The sequence below is a fragment of the Schistocerca cancellata genome, chromosome 6 (genome assembly GCF_023864275.1).
Source record: "Schistocerca cancellata isolate TAMUIC-IGC-003103 chromosome 6, iqSchCanc2.1, whole genome shotgun sequence".
Lineage (NCBI taxonomy): Eukaryota > Metazoa > Arthropoda > Insecta > Orthoptera > Acrididae > Schistocerca > Schistocerca cancellata.
This window is the reverse complement of record NC_064631.1, coordinates 489,024,902-489,042,527: the sequence shown is the minus strand read 5'-3', so window position 1 is coordinate 489,042,527 and position 17,626 is coordinate 489,024,902. Positions and strand designations below refer to the sequence as shown.

At 39.6% G+C, this 17,626-nt stretch overlaps 1 long non-coding RNA gene across 1 annotated transcript in view; it reads right to left on the bottom strand.

Moving 5' to 3' along the window:
- Positions 1–2,618: 2,618 nt before the first annotated feature.
- The window catches only part of LOC126088588 (uncharacterized), a 58,276-nt gene continuing 43,268 nt past the window's right edge, over positions 2,619–17,626 (bottom strand). Inside the window, exons 2-3 of the long non-coding RNA XR_007519978.1 lie at positions 7,298–7,366; positions 2,619–2,708 (exon numbers count right to left, since the gene is read on the bottom strand). This is a non-coding gene — a long non-coding RNA (uncharacterized LOC126088588). The remainder of the gene's footprint in view (positions 2,709–7,297; positions 7,367–17,626) is intronic.

Below are 17,626 nucleotides of genomic sequence, written 5' to 3'. Positions count from 1 at the left end.
TCTCCCTTCACTATCTGAATAATTTCTTTTATTTCATCATACATTTCATCAATCTCATGGTCATCTGCGGAGCTAGTTGGCATATAAACCTGTACTACTGTGGTAGGCGTGGGTTTCGTGTCTATCTTTGCTACAGTAATGCGTTCACTATGCTGTTTGTAGTAGCTTACCCGCACTCCTATTTCTTTATTCATTATTAAACCTACTCCTGCATTACCCCAATTTGATTTTGTATTTATAACCCTGTATTCACCTGACCAGACGTGTTCCTTCTGCCACCGAACTTCACTAATTCCCACTATATCTAACTTTAACCTATCCATTTCCCTTATTAAATTTTCTAACCTACCTGCCCGATTAAGGTATCTGACATTCCAGGCTCCGATACGTAGAACGCCAGTTTTATTTCTCCTGGTAACGACGTCCTCCTGAGTAGTCCCCGCCCGGAGATCCGAATAGAGGACTATTTTACCTCCTGAATATTTTACGCAAGAGGACGCCATCATCATTTAACCATACAGTAAAGCTGCATGCCGTCGGGAAAAATTACGGCTGTAGTTTCCCCTTGCTTTCAGCCGTTCGCAGTACCAGCACAGCAAGGACGCTTTAGTTAATGTTACAAGGCCAGAGCAGTGAATCATCCAGACTGTTGCCCCTGCAACTATTGAAAAGGCTGCTGCCCCTCTTCAGGAACCACACGTTTGTCTGGCCTCTTAGCAGATGCCACTCCGTTGTGGTTGCACCAACGGTACGGTTATCTGTATCGCTGAGGCACGCAAGCCTCCCCACCAACGGCAAGGTCCACGGTTCATGGGTGGCGGGGGTGGGGGGAGGTTTTAAAAGTTATGAAACCTTTAATATTTAAAATTTTTAATGTTTGGTAGTTCTTATTTATTGTTAAGTATACTCAAAAATTTAGGGTATTTGTTTCATTACAAAGTTTTCTTAAACCCCATTTTAAACTGTCATGGTTTGGCAAAAAAGCAGGCGAACGTGTTGCTTACAGTACAATAGATTTGGGCAAGCTTTTGTTTCTAAATTACCAGTCTCTGTTATTTATCACAATAAATAAATTTTTATAAATTAGTGGTTAAATATTTCTTGTCCCAGCATCTCTACCACTGCACTGGCTTGGAACTGCCCGTTTAGTCCAAAATAATTAATATTTGTCTGTTTAAAATTTTGTTTGAACTTAAGTTTTATATTTACATGACTAATACGTAAGGAATAGTTTCTTCTTATCAGGGCAAGATAAATTTACTTTGTACCAGTAAAACCAGTTCTAAAAAGGGATAGACACCTTACAACCTGAACACAGTACCACTCCGAACCTGAATAAAAATGGAAAGCGAGCGATTTCACAAAGACTCAGTTAATAATGGTTATTACTTTGTCAGTAAAAGTTTCGCTGTCTGATCTCTACGCTGCGATACTGGAGACGTAATAGACTACTCGAAGTTGATAAAGACGGACGTAATTGTTACTGAAAGCCAGTACATGCCAAGGACTGATGAGTACACTGTGATGTAACTTCGAAAAAGTTGACCCTCTAGCTTTCGTCACATAGTATATATGCTACTTTCTCCAAACTCGTCCGGGTGATGTTACAAAGTGGCGAAAAATGATGCCAAAACTTGTGTAAGAAGCATGTGAAAATTATGCATTCCGACAGATCGTGAAGAGATGATTTAAATGTCTGCAGCTGTTATGACCTGACTAGATCGATTTACAGTGAGAAGGATAAAACTTATATTTCTATTTAGTAGTGAAAAGACCTTCAGTTCAAACGTTTGTACTATTAAGACAAAACCCATAGAATTATTGATAACATCGGTGGAATTGAATGTACCCCTGTTGAAGAGTTCATTCTCATATTGGGTTTAATGGTTTCTGTGAGGTACATTGGTCCACACTGAAGACAGCGGACTGAGTTCTTGAAGTCGTAAATTATCACTTCGATTAATTACTGCGTCAGGAAAAATTGTTATACAGGTGAAAACTAAACCTGAATGCCTAAAATACGCAACAGCAACACTAGTATCAAAGTATCCAGAGTGTAGCGAAATTGGGGTCCACACGAGTAGTAGCTTATACTACATAGGATGTTGCGCCATCAAAGAAGATGTCTTTTAAAATAGTATCATCTTGATCTATTTATGGTGTTTATAACCTAGCATAAAAATTAAATTTGTTGAGGTACTTTGCAAGGAAAAAATTTGTCGAGGCGCTTTGCAAGGAAAACACTTCAAATTAAAATAACACCACCCTAACATTGAATAGTGAGACCTTCCTTTAGCATTCATTAATGTACAGTATACAAATATTTAAGAGTATCACTGAGTAGTGTAGAGCAGAGAGATAGACTTATTCTTACACCATTCCAGTTGTTGGCTGGTTGCCGTATTTTTTAAGTAATTCAATCCACAGGCAAGGAGACCAGCTACTATTATTGCTATATTCTGTATTCAATTTCTCTTGTCCAGTACTCTTGACCTTCTTGTTGGGATGGTTGGTACTCAGTCTCCACGTGTATGTGTATGTATGTATGTGTGTGTGTGTGTGTGTGTGTGTGTGTGTGCTTCTCTTATAATTAGCTCTGCACTGAAGCTGATACTTGCCGAGTAGAGGAGAGGGTAATCCACCGAGAAAAACCCAGCAGCCGAGAAGGCGGCTGGCTGGAAAGCCAGCTGCATCGCCAGCAACCGTATCTGGAAACAAAAGGAAACAAAGCGCCGCATTCAGAGCAGTCGGTATGCCTTGTGTCCTCAGTGTAGTCTGAGGACCTCTGCGCGGTGCAGAGACAGCGTCGATAGCAATCAATGCCGGCAAATTCCCAAGGATCTCAGACACTTGAGTTGGAGGCAAACAGCGTTCCTGCTCAAAACAAACTTACCTGTTGTCAAACTACAACCTTTCTGGCTACTCGGGGAAGTAGAGAAAAGACCTGGAAGCATACACAGCCGTTTGTCAAGAAAATCCGGCATGTAAACCGCTAGGAAATTTACCGTGGCCAGCGGTTGGCACTGCAGTTTCAGATGGCCTGGGACCATTGTGGGATCACCATCCGAGTCAGCGTGCTCTATCCAGATCGCACCCACAGATTTCTTAGAAAGATATTGAAAAGCTTGGCACCTTATCACAAAGACTGACTGGCAGAATGAAGTTAACCATCATCGTCCGTTTATTACGGTACAATGCAACCTGAGCCCACCAATAAGAAGACGAAAGTATGGGAACTTCAGTTCTCTAAAGTACAGTAGTAGTGCAAGAAAAACAAAACTCCCAAACACGAGTATTCTAGGAGGCCTACTGAGTCGTTTAGAGAAACGTTCGGACGGTCAGTCTGAATATTCGACTCGGAAAATTTCACGCGAGACCATGCTAAGTGGTACACATGCTGTTTCGCATGGAGCATTCTGACTTTGAATTCCGGAGACGTGTCAGTCTGTTTTTGCTCAGTTTTCAGACCTCGATTCCTGTGTTCATCACGATGATTACTGTCATTCTGTGTCATCCGTAGTTTAAAGGACGTGGGTTAAGCTGCTCTGAGGTTAGCTCTTAAACGTAAGGGTTTGCAGGTCTGCAGAGATGGAAGCTCCGCAGTCAGTCAGTGGGCACTTGACACTAGGCTGACATGCCAGCTGCCTATGTCTTCATTCATTGCTCGTTGTGTCATGTGGTGAGATAAAACTATTAGTCCCCTAAACATGTCCAGATATTGAGTCGTGGCTGCGCACACTCAAATCGGTCTTGATAATTTTGACTTTATGGTTTATGCATAGCAAAAAATTCTAATTTCGTTACACCATTTCCCCTTTTTAATAACGAAAATATTGACAACTGCATCACTTATCAGCTGTGCGCCTTTGTGAAATTAACACAGGTAAGTTAAACAACAAAAGAACAAAATCAAACTGCAGACAATTCCAATACTGCAAAAATAGTAAAGGGTTCATTATTATAGTCACTGTTTGTGCCAGATATTTAGTAATTTTACTTTCCGTTCATGTCTTTAACAACAGTATCACTTTCGGGTTTTGGATGTATAGCTACAATTTACTTCCTTTACGAGCTGATTTTCTCCGAAGAAAACTATTTTTATAGAACAACCAACAATCTACTAACACAAAAATTTATTAAAAGGAATCGTGAGAGAGAACAGACATTGCAGTCGAATTTTCTTATTAAAATGTGATACGGATGTCAGTACACCTTTATACAGAAAAGCACATAGTAGAATTGGACAGTATCAATTTGGAAAGTAGACAATCCACAATCTTGATTCCGTGTATCTGTCAGAGTTTGGGTGTGTTAAGAATTAAATACAGCTCGTAACTTGTAGAAAATTCAATATTTAATTAACAGAAAACAAAGAAGTTTAAAGCTAAACGTCTGGTGAACGGCAAATTTACTGGAAATGGACAGCAGTTAAGTTGAATGTGGGTGATAAGAATCGATAGTGACCTTGCCGAAGAAACCATCCAAAGATATCAACCTGTTTCGGATAACTCCTATGATCCATTCTCGCAACGACCATGATAGTATTAAAGATTGTTATCTTCATTACCTAAACCACAATGTAAACTTTACTGGCATTTGCTGTACTGTAGAAATAAAAATAAGACCATGAATCATATTATAATCGTTGAATCAGCCAGCAGTTGTACATGGATATAAATATTGCATGGATGTATACAAGATCGAGATTTACACACAGGAAGCTCTGCAGACAGGTCTACTGTGATTCACTTCCATGACTGCTGACGATGCACGTAAAGTATGGGATAAGTCCAGTACATGAAATAAAAGTGCAAATTGTGGAGGAGGTTCCGAAGCTGTTATTTAATAACAGTGTTCTACACAGGAAATTTTTCTACTATGGAAATAAGTGGTTCTAAAGCATTTTTGCATTGGTAATTTAAAATCAGAAATTTCCCAACAGGCAGAGTTTTTTTAGTTGTATGAAAATATATATAATTTAACTTCTAGAATTAATATTGTTTTCATTGTAAACTCACTAAATTAGTTGGCAACATCAATTTCTGCATGTAACTTGCTTCAATATCCAGATATTTTTACCTATCCCTGTGCAGTATTGTCTTGTTGGGCTAATTCTAACCTCTTTGAGTATTAATTTCGCCTTAAAAAATTATGCATTTAACATTGCTGACACGGTGATTTAGCAGTTGTAATTCAGTTGCGAAGATTCGATTTAGAAACTTTCAGCGTATGTCTCTGCCATTATCATGAGTCAGCAGTTGACATCACTGTTTCTGAACTCCTGCTTCATTTTGTAATGTACAAGTCATTGTTAGAGTTTGAGAACTGAGTTTATGTTAGACGTATTAAAATGTTTTTTCTGTCATGTGAGTAAATATTTCTCTATCCACACCAAAGCTTCTATTAATCTGGTTGGTGTTGATAAAACTTCCTGAAATAAATATTTCCTTTTCTCATTCCATACTGATGTAGAACCAGATGCCTTCCAGTTTTCCAGAATTCAGTTTGTATGTTTACAGAGCCTTTTGTTGTATCGAGTATGATTTTTTTCCTTCTTGGCACAGATGAAATATCCCACCATCTTTTGTACTTAAAAAGATATTGGTGTTTATTTTTATCATATGTTTTTCATACATTTTTTTGTTTCTAGGAAATGTCCCATGGCCGAACGTGTCGAAATAGTCCACTCTCTTTCTGTTACGTCTGCAGAGAGTACGCATTTGAAAGGCATAGGAAGTAAATTTCGCCCACCATAAAGGAGGCTTACAAGCATAACTTTAGAATGGAACTTGGAGACCATTACAAAGACTGGGTAACATATGTGTGCTGTGGGAGTTGTTACGAAAGACTGACAAGTTGGTGGTAGGGTAAAAATTCTACGTTGTTTGCGGAAAAATGTTTGGTAGTTGGTGAACATTTGTTTCTCCCTCCACTTCACATCAAACTAGGCTTAATGAAGAGGTTTGTTATGGCAATGGATAAAAGTGGAAGAGGATTTGTGTACCTCTCAAACAAATTTCCTCGTCTTACACCAGCAAAGATAAAGGAAGGTGTGCTTGTTGGCCCCCAGATTATACAAATTCAGCAATACCCAGATTTTGAAGAAACCGAGACAACAGAAGAAAAACAAGCATATATATGCTTTAAGAATGTCACTGACATCTTTCTGGGAAAATGAAAAGCCCAGAACTACAAAGAATTGGTAAATGAGATGCTTGTTGCATACCACAAACTGGGATACAAAACATATCCCTCAAAGTGCATCTCATCCATTCTCATTTGGATCACTTTCCAGGAGGCTGCAGCGAGGTATCTGATTAACATGGAGAAAGGTTCCATAAGGACATAATGACCGTAGAACATCGGTAGGAAGGAAAATGGACACTTATCATGCTGTCTGATTGCTCCTGTAATATAATTCGAGACAGCAAGAACATTCACCATAAATGGAGTAATGTTTAAAGTATAAAGCATAATGGTGGTAAAATAAACATTTTTGGTTATGTTTTTAATATTTTAAGCCCTATGTACAACGGTGGATATACTGAGTAGTTGCTTTATCGGTTTAAATATGTCTTCAACAACATTTAGAAACACTAGACGTGAATGTTTTATGATACAGTAAGCAAAAGGTAAACAAGTTAAAATCGCAGTTCCTCAAAACCTTTGCCTGATAGAAAAAAAAACTAAAATTCGATTTGAACTCGGCTCACGGATTTCCTTAATAATCACAGCTAATATCCCAAAAAAACGAACACGAATTCAGTTGGGGGCCGCTGCAAGATCTCACTCGGCAATCTGAAGTCCATTCTCCCATAATAATGTGTAGAGGTGAAGAATATGTACCATCATTGCTCACTGTGTTCGTTTTAGTTCTAGGTGGAGCACTGGCTGTGACTACATGATACTAGGGAGAGAATTCCCTGTGGCCTTCGTCACGGCATGCTCTTCTAATTATGTAGGAAAACAATTTAAAGTCTAAACCTGGATTTTCATTCGGGGATCTGAGCCCCCGCACACTTCTACAGATTCATTGCCGTACAATTAGCTACTGCAACAATTCCGGTGATCATTTATTAATGCATTATTTACCTGCAGAATGCTCCAGCAATCAAAATGAAAACAAAAAGAAATTACTACTATGATGCTGCATATTTTTTGTATACTTTCTAGCGCAAGTTTGGAAGTAAAAACTGGACATTCTGCGTGGATTGTTAATGTTCCTATTTGATTATTACATTAAGCAGGAGGAATTATTTGCATTTAATCTTAACATAGATGAATTCTAGTTACTTACTTCTTCTTTCGTCTCCGTGTCCAGATAGTAGTGATTAACTTTCTGGAGTAGTACACTCGAGCGGCGCTCCTAGAACACACGGAAAATTTACTGTATTACGCAGAGGTCATCCTTCATAACATTTTCGAAATACTAGTCTTCTCCAGAACAGCTGTCAGTCCGCCCTATCATGTACTATATCTCGGTGGCCATTATCTCCTGGAAATACAGACTTTGAAACTAAGAATAGTGTTTGTCTGCGAGTAGGGAAACTTAGTATTGACAAATATGACGCGGAACATTCATAAATCAGTTTACCGTTTATTTGTAGATATATCCCTTCATATTACGTAACAAACTTAACACAACTAGCTCTTTGCTCACACAACTTGTTGAGTTTTATTCAGAAAGGATTTCAAATTAATTCTATATTTCTAGATTTCCAGAAGGTTCTTGACATTGTAGCTCACAAGCGGCTTGTAGTCAGATTGCATGCTTGTGGAACATCATCTCAGTTATATGACTGGATTCGTGATTTCCTGTCAGAGATCATAGTTCGTAGTAACTGACGGAACGTCATCGAGTAAAACAGAAGTGATTTGTGACATTCCCCAAGGTAGTGTTATAGGCCCTCTGCTGTGGCTTTCTATGTAAACGATTTAAGAGACACTCTGAGCGGCCATCACAAGTTGTTTCAAGTAAACTCATCAAAAGATCAAACCAAATCACAAGATAATTTAGAAAAAAATGGTTCAAATGTCTCTAAGCACTATGGAACTTAGCATCTGAGGTCATCAGTCCCCTACACTTAGAAGTACTTAAACCTAACTAACCTAAGGACATCACACACATCCATGTCCGAGACAGTATTCGAACCTGCGACCGTAGCAGGAGCGCGGTTCCGGACTGAAGCGCCTAGAAGCACTCGGCCACGGCGGCCGGCATTTGGAAAAGATATCAGTGTGTTGCGAAAATTGGCAATTGACCTAAATAATGGCAAGTGTGACGTCATCTAGATGAGTGCAAAAAAGTATCCGTTAAACTTCGGTTACACGATAAATCAATCAAATCTAAAGGCCGTAAATTCCACAAATTCGCTAGAAATTACAGTTACGAACTACTTAAATTTGAATGAACACATAAAAAATGTTGTGGGAAAGGAGATCAAAGACTGCGTTTTATGGCAGAACACTTAGAAAATCAACATATCTATTGAAGAGAGTGCCTATATTACGCTTGTCCGTCCTCCTTTGGAGTACTGCTACGTGGTGTGGGATCCTTACTAGAAACGATTAACGGAGTACATAGAGAAAGTTCAAAGACGAGCAACACGTTTTGTATTATCGAGAAATAGTGGGCAGAGTATCACTGACATGGTTGACACGATACAGGATTTGGGATGGACATCATTAAAACAAAGGCGGTTTTAGTTGTGGTGGAATCTTATCACGAAATTTCAGTCACCAACGTTCTCTTCCAAATGCGAAAATATTTTTCTGAAGCCGACCTACATAGAGAGAAACGATCATCATACAAAAATAAGGGAAATCAGAGCTCTCACGGAAACACGTGGGTGTTTGTTTTTTCCGCGCACTGTTCGAGATTGGAATAATAGAGAATTATTGTGAAGGTGATTCAGTGAACCCTCTGCCGGCACTTAAATGTGATTTACAGAGCATCCATATAGATGTAAATGTAGACCCTTACGCTGATAAACTATGATGCATGCTAAGGACTGCAATGACCTGCGCAGTCGAATAACGATTGTAGACCCCGGAAGAGAACGCAACTGTAGACCTACGTCTAAATATGTTCATCATAAATCAATACTTCTTCCACTAATCCATGTCATATTGTCCGCTCTGAAATATGTAACAGACATAATAATACAGGGGTCCGGGATAGAATTACGCACAAGCAAATCCTTATAATGAAAGAACTCGACTTCTATGTTGTTGGGTAAATGCGTAGTCGATAGAGACATTCTCCAAGATGTGATCCTCACCATTTCATGAACAGCGCTGGGTCGTATGGTGCATGGGCAGGGCACACCTATCTCGACATGTTGCCGAACTATGCAGTTCCACAGATGCCTCCCGACACATTTCATAGCAGGATGCTGACGTACCCGAGTATCATTGGGATGTTACCACATTTCTCCATGAAACATGAAACTTTCCTGATCGTTGGATTGGGAGGAGAGGACATTGTTCACAGAGCAACGGTTCGAGATATGATAGATTTGAGGCAATGGATCTACGCCACCGTATAGGCCGTTAAACCTGTCACGCTTATGAACATGTGATGAGAAGTAAAGTACCGTTTCGATATCCGTCGGGTTACAAGCGCTGCCCGCGTTGAACTGTACCATCATACACAAAAATGTTAAAGCTCCCGTGTACAATATTGGTCAAAGAAAGTTATAAATCTTAATAGGTTCTGAAATAAAATGAATTTTTAAGCATAGCTCTATTTCTTACAATAGAAAAAATGTATTATATTTATATATTGGCGAAACACAGAACGGGTAAAATTAACCACGTTTATGTTCCTGCCAAAAGAAAAAAAAAGATTATTCGATGAGACTATCGTTATTTACATACCGATATCACAGTAAACACAGTTTTACTCGAGTGCTTCCTGAGATGATTTTTCCATCAGAATGCTCACATGATTCAAATCACGTTTTCCAAGACACAATTACGTTTCGTACGTTCATTTTTACCCAACAAACAAGGCATTAACAAAACAGTACTTAACATGGAATGAAATATGCTTCACGTTACTGATTAAGAGGAAATCGGTTGTTTGTGATGAAACTTGTGGCATCCTGCAGAAGTATCACCATCCGCTGCCAACTTCCTTATAAAAAAATTCTGTCTGGGAAAGCTTGAAATTTGTGGTAGCCAGGATTTCAGGTAATATTTAGTGCTGTCCGCTAAAACCGCAAGTAGCGAAGATTTCCAGAGTCCGAATTTATGAGTGTAGCTGATACAGGGGTAGACTGAGTGCGAAATTCAGTACACATAGCTACAACCTCTGGCAGTAACAATGGCTCTCCTTTACTAGCAATTGAGTTATACCGAGCTTGGTACGACTACGTCATTTCCTGCTGCTTCAACTCTGTGCCAAAGATCAATCGTAGAGCCCGCCCACGAGAAATACGCCCCCCTCCCCTCCCCCGCAAAGAACTTGTGACTTCGCACCAGCCGCCTTGCCCAAAATATGTCGCGAACGCTCGGCTCTGTGCAGGAACCACGGGAAATCAATACGTAAATGAAAAGGTACCCACTAAAGGTTTTAACTTTGCCGTCGTAATCGAGAGCTTGCATGTATTTAATGCATCATTAAGAATTATTAAACTCGTCTGATAAAGCAACTCTGTCACCGCCGGAGACGGCCGCTGGCGCTCAAGAGACCTGTAGCGTTACGTGCTGTGACGCACGCGGCAGGGCCGTACTTCTCATTGGCCGCGGCCTGTAAGTGGTTACGTATCACTTTGCCAGCACCTGTGACCAGATGTTTTCGGTAGGCGAGCGATTTCGGGAACGTGGTAGCCAAGGCAATAAATAGCAGAACACGTCTGCACATAGATACGTCAGGACAGCAAGGCCAACATTCGCTGCAACGGTTGTTCGTTGAAAGACGTCACGGAAACCTAGTAGACAGGGCATACATAGCCCCCGGTCTTAACTTGTCGACTGTGCGCACTAGGGCTGACCGTGTTGTGTTCCCAGTGACACATCGTTCCATCACGCCATGTGCTAAGCCATTATAACGATGGAAAATGCAGTGTGGCATCTTTCATTCTCCTTGGAGCCTTCACACACAGATGCGTCAATAGCTATATGCATAGACACCGGTGAACAAGAGGTGGGGGGGGGGGGGGGGGGGAGGTAGCGACATAATTGCCCCCTCCATGAATCTGCACACACATTTTTTTATTGGATGAATTTCTAACAATGAGTATCTGTGATTCAACACAACAGCGCATTAAAGATGCTACGTGCGACGGTAAATACTGGAACTTACGCAATTACTTCATGTGTGATTCTTCAGTTTCTCCCGGTATTTGTTGCTCTAACAGTCCACGGGTGTCCTGCCGATGCATAAGTTTCAACAGGCGCAGTATTTCGGCCATCAGACTCGTCACCATCATCAGGTATGCTGATGAACTGAGCTCCTGAGGGTGCGCAGACGACTTACATCGCCTCCCATCTAGGGATGCCATCCGTCCCGTTATATCGGGACCGCCACCATTATGGACCTTCTTATTCCCATACACCGACAAGACCCTTTTTAGTTCTGGTTTTGCAAAATACTGTTACGTGCTTAGCTCAAGTACTGAAGTAACGCCGCGCCTGTTAACGCAACATGTAAATGCAGCCTCAGCTAGTTTTGTTTATGTCAAAAAGTTTATGTTGACGAGGTTTCTCACAGATGGCAATGCATGTTGCGTATCCTGTATCGACGATCAAGCACATTCTAAATCTAGTGCCATCATTCGGCAATATACCAGACTTCTTCAGTAGTACGGAGCTGGAGCTATTTAAGCAGCGCCACGCAAAAGAATCTGGAATCCCCATTTGAATAATGATCTGATAAGACGATTGTTTATAAACGTAATACGAACAACGAGTGCAAGTTTGTTGGTGTACCACGGACTTCTTCCTCAACAAGTTTAAGCAGCATCAGGCAGTCTTCGCACAAACACGCCACAAACTTTACGGCCTGATGCTTTCTAAACCGTCCTACTGCGCTACTAAGTGGACTACGCCTGATACGGTTGGTCCCGGCGAAGGTTCAAGTCCTCCCTCGGGCATGGGTGTGTGTGTTTATCATTAGGATAATTTAGGTTAAGTAGTGTGTAAGCTTAGGGACTGTTGACCCTAACAGTTAAGTCCCACAAGATTTCACACACATTTGAACATTTGAACTACGCCTGATAGTAGAGACTTACCGTTTTGTGCCCATGTGTCCATACTTCAACACCTCACCTGCTGCCCAGGGAAAAATATGGATAAATGGTTTGCTCTTTCCATATGTACTTGTAGGTATTAACCAACCTAAAAACGTACAACTTGCAATGGGTACAATTATTAGTCTTCAAATGATATTGCAGGACGATGTATTATATTAGAACCAGCCTCAGACACATGACTTCGTGGAGTCTCACTGACCATTGTATTATTGCTAATGTAGCCTCTCAATGTTGTGGCCAAACAGAGTACTTTTTGTCATTGTGCATTATGGCCTTATAGAATGATTTTCTACCCGCATCAAGAGCATAACATAGCGTCTCAACATGCCACCCACATCGTCAATACGCAGCGTTCTGTGCGTCCTCTAGGTGAGACAACATTCTCAATTCGACATGAGTATTGGTCCCTTTGTGATATTGGCTGGTTGCCGATGTCCTTCCAGATCAGTGGTCAAAGAGAATCACGACCTAAAGAGAGTCTGGAATGAAGTGTAAAGTTCGCTGGATGCCACCGCTCGCGTGCATAATTCACGCCTGCTCTGGTTTGTTGTAAACAGTCTGGTAAGTGCTTCAGACAGTGTGACCCTCCTGTTCTCAGTCTCATCGTTTGTTCTCCGTGCTTTTAGTCTTGCAAGTGAACTATCAGATTGCAGCTGCCATCCTGGGTGATTTTTCTCACCCATGTACGAAATTAAACCTAAGACTTCAGTAACTCTGAATGGATGGATATCAAATATCCCCTAAAATTTGAGAAAACTGCCCTAAAACAGTCCTTAAGATTAAGTCATTGCTCTCTGCGTTGTATTGGACAGCTGGTTAAAAATTCAGATGCTGGAAAAATTTTACATCCCAAATACATAGCTACCAGTCGTACAAGAGGTGATGGCATATAGTTCTTGACCAGACTGTGCGACAGTTCCCCGGATTAAATTCCTTTCTTGGAGTGATGGCAAATATATGCTGATCCATTAATCTCAGCGTTCCCTGTGCTATGCGACAAGAATAAGCTGTGTGCAGGTACATGGTTTCATCCTTCACACTTCACCCTTACTTTCTTTCATTTCTTTAACCTTCCATAACGCAATCTGTAAAATCACTCAAGACAACACTAAAACGAGAAATGTTACCCAAGCAGTTCGCTAAACCTCACGAAGATCTATAAAAGTCAATTATAACATTTTGGTTCCAAACTGACAATAAGTATGAAGTGGGTGATTTCAAAATAGAATCATCAAAAAAATCAAATGTACGATACCTTTTGCGCAAACTATACTGTGATTCGAATATCCTAACGCTACATCTTTATTTAAAACCGTCGAATGAGTGCATACAGTAGATGATTTCAATATTACTAAGCCTCCATTGATTAACAATTTATTTTAGTAGGTGTAAAGCAAACCACAAGGAATTCATATAATATGGATATTTTGCGCATATTTCTCCGTGTTGAGTCGTCAAGGAGCTTTAACGATCCGTAGACAGTTAACCGGTTCGAATTCCAGGGCTGAAAGAAACTTGTTCGCAGTAGTGTGGCCTGGTAGTGTAAGAGAGCACATGGTGGGTAAAATTGCTGAGTATCAAATTGTGGGCCAATTTTTTGTACTATTCACAAATCCAAAGCCACGTGGCTTAGTAATTAAAAGTGTAGAATCAGAGGTCACAGTAGTACTTTTATAAAAGGGTGGACTGTATACTATTGTCGGAGCTTAACTTCTCTTTCTACGGAGATGACACCATATTTCACTTATCAACTACTCATTCCCACTATTTTACTAAGCCGTCGATATTACATATAATATGATCACAACAGTTCAAGTCTACTACAACAGTGCCACGCAAGGAGTTCTCATAAGGTATAACAATGAGCAAAGATAAATCACAATCTGTCATATTATTCTCATGCCGAAAACCCGGCAACTCTGTTTTACTCGTATATGAGGCGCTCAGATGAGGAGACTGAATTATGGCACTTACTCTAGCGGAATCACAAAGTAATTAAAATCAATAGCTTGTAAGATGCAACAGAATTTAATTAGCTTACCATCAACGTGAACAATAAAAATGAGAGCTCCAAGATAAAAATATTCATTTCTATATACACCGCAAATTAGAAGCGACAAACAGTAGATGGGCAATGATCGTATCGCCATATGTAACCTTCAGCATCAAACTAATTCCGTTCGGCTACCAGTAACTAGTATCCAGTAAGTCAGGGGACTTAGGAACCAGAGAGAAAGGAGGGGGGGTGGGAGGAGGAGAAGAATGAAAATGTTGACCATCCCAGTTGGTGAAATCTCGGAAAATCATTCGAACAATAGCAGAATCCAAGACTCCCGTCAGCGAAAGCTAATAAAAGTATTTTGTTCCCATCTACTTTCCCTAGGTTTGCAATGTTTAATTATAAGACCTACTTGAACCTGTTGGCTTGTTGTGACCATTATCCAGTACACGCCAAAATCACCGAAAAAAGACGCAAGCAACATTTGAAAAAATCAGAGCGCAGAATGGTTTCTGCTCTGACTCCTCAGAGATTCTATTCTGTAACGATTGACTGAGAAACAAGTTGAGAAATCTTAGCTTAGCATCTGTAGACATGGAGCACGCATCTGTTTTCCTTCACCAAATGTGGAATAGTGCTTTATAGTGACTGTGCCTAGCAAATGAACTAGCATCTAGTATGCTCGTGTATCAAAGGAATTGTACCATATTAAAGCCAAAATCACTTCTAGGCGTATGTGTTAATAGAAAGGGGATGTTACTGACTGCAACAAATAGGGACCATCCTGTAAATTTCAATATAGTGATTATGAAAACAACAGTCTGTCTTATGTCAATGGAAGTCTTGTTGTTGGCATAGACACAGTACCTGTTGTTTCTTTGTATATGAAGTTGCAAATATTTTCATATGATAATATTTTTGAAGTGATTATCACGAATTTAAATTAGGTAACAGCAAATCAATGTCAAACAATGGTTACATCTTACAAGGGCCACTCTTTCACATTTATCAACAATACAGCACTATTATCCAATGTGAAACATATATTCATAAGCATTAGATTTTCCTTTTCACGAGTAACGCACTATGAAATAACTTTGTGACAAACTGATTGTAAGCTACTGAAGTTGCAGAAGCTAGTTTCCTCATGACCACAGTAGTATTGCGCTTGGCTTCGCAATGTTCTGCGTGACGTCTGACAAAGTCGCTAATTCTTCTGAATTAAATTTAAAAATTACGAAAGAAATCATCGTCGATATTTTGCATATAATTTTTTTATTGTAGATGGGACGATTACTACTCTGTTCAGAGTAGATTTATTCTTGTGATGACTCCTACTACTTGATAAAAACAGAACTCTTTGATCAATATGATATGCAAAGTAAATAAATAAAAGGGAGGGAAGGGGAGGCAGTTTAGTCTTAATGGTCAGACGTTTTCGCTATTTGGTAGGACGTACATGGCAGCTAATCTCGTTTCGGAACATTCAGTGTTTCTTTGAATCAATTGCAATTCCTTTTATAATTTTTTCAAAAGGTAACTGTTCTGTGCGGATATAAAATAAACACTATTTTTTGTCAAGTGTTTAGCTCTTGTCTGAACATCATATAACCAAAGGGAAACAAAAGTTGTATATCAGTTGTTATAGGCTAGCATCATTTTAATACACCCATGTTGAATAAGGAGTGCTCTCATATTTAAAAACTCAGTACAAAGAATTTGAAACTAGCAATTTTTATGTAGATCAAAAGCAGAAGCATGTTGGGGGACTTCTTATTGGGAAACTTCTTTTGTAGTGGTACCAGTCTACAGACTACACAGGAAAACTTTATGAAAAACCTAGATTCATTGTTGAGCTACCTCCCAGACAAGAAGTAGTAGTGGATACTTGATTTTTAATTCTTTGAAAGATTCTGACTGAAAAAATTAACAGAAAACGCTACTTCGCTGTTACAATCGGATTCCAATTCGTTTACAGCAAGATTGCGGGATCCTGAATTCTAAAATTTTCAGAGAGTTTGTTCAGAATGAAAAAATTATGTTTACTCGGTAGTTAATGCAGTGTCTCACAATCATGGACAACTAGTTAAAACTGCGTGTACAATTACTGATGATGTTTGACTAAGCTCAGCGTTCTCTTTGGTGCTACGTGAGAAGCACCATGAAATAACTTCGTAACAAATTAATCATATGCTACGGAAACTATGGAAACTAGTTTCTTCATGAACATTGTATTATTACGCTTGGTTTCACAATTTTCAACGTACTGTCTGACAAAGTCAGTAATTCGTCTGATATAAATCTCCAATTGACGAAAGAAATAATCGTCGATTTTTTGCTTATGTGGTGGTACACAGTTTCACGATTTCGCCCCCTTTTTCGTTTCAATAGATATCAGTAACATAATTCAACACTCTAAAAGCACTCAGCGTAACACTAAAATAAGTGTTCGCTACATCTCACGAATACCCACGAAAGTCGGTCACAGGGTTAGAGTTCGAACTTATTAGTAGACATAACGCCTCTTTCCAAGTGTAAACATGAGAAAGATCCATCGTCCAAAATTTATTTTACATCAATCGTTCTTGAAAAAAATACATGGTTTTGTCAGTATCCGAGAGCTACAACTTTACTTAAAATGTTAGGTGATTGCATACAACACAAATTTACAATCACCTCGATCCCTCAATTGTTTAACTGTGTACTCAACACACTCTGCTAAAGTAGATGCGTAACAAGTTTCAGCGAATTTATAAAACTTATTCTAAATAATTATGCCACTGATTTCCTTCCGGTATTTTTTAAACATCAGTCAAAATAATTTACTCTATAACACTGCCATCCTTAAGTAGACGCAAATTAATTAGTACGTTCTTTGTTCCAGAAGGGTTGTTAGGCTGAGATTGACATTTATGTACTCATCTCACAAGTGTTGCTTACCCATATACAGCTATTTGGTATCACAAAGTAAGGTGGATTGTGCCGTACAGATGTAGATGTAGATATTATGATCTGTCCTATAACACGGGATGTGTCTAATGGAATGGAGTTTGCGCTGGAGGTTACACGAGCGTGGGCTTAGTTCCAAATTTATTTACGACCATGTATTATAACAGTGAAGCATACAACAACTTGAGAAGCAATCTCTTGCACGGATAAAATGAAAAAATAAGCAATATTCTGCCCATCTACATCTACATCTACATTTATACTCCGCAAGCCACCCAACGGTGTGTGGCGGAGGGCACTTTACGTGCCACTGTCATTACCTCCCTTTCCTGTTCCAGTCGCGTATGGTTCGAGGGAAGAACGACTGTCTGAAAGCCTCTGTGCGCGCTCTAATCTCTCTAATTTTACATTCGTGATCTCC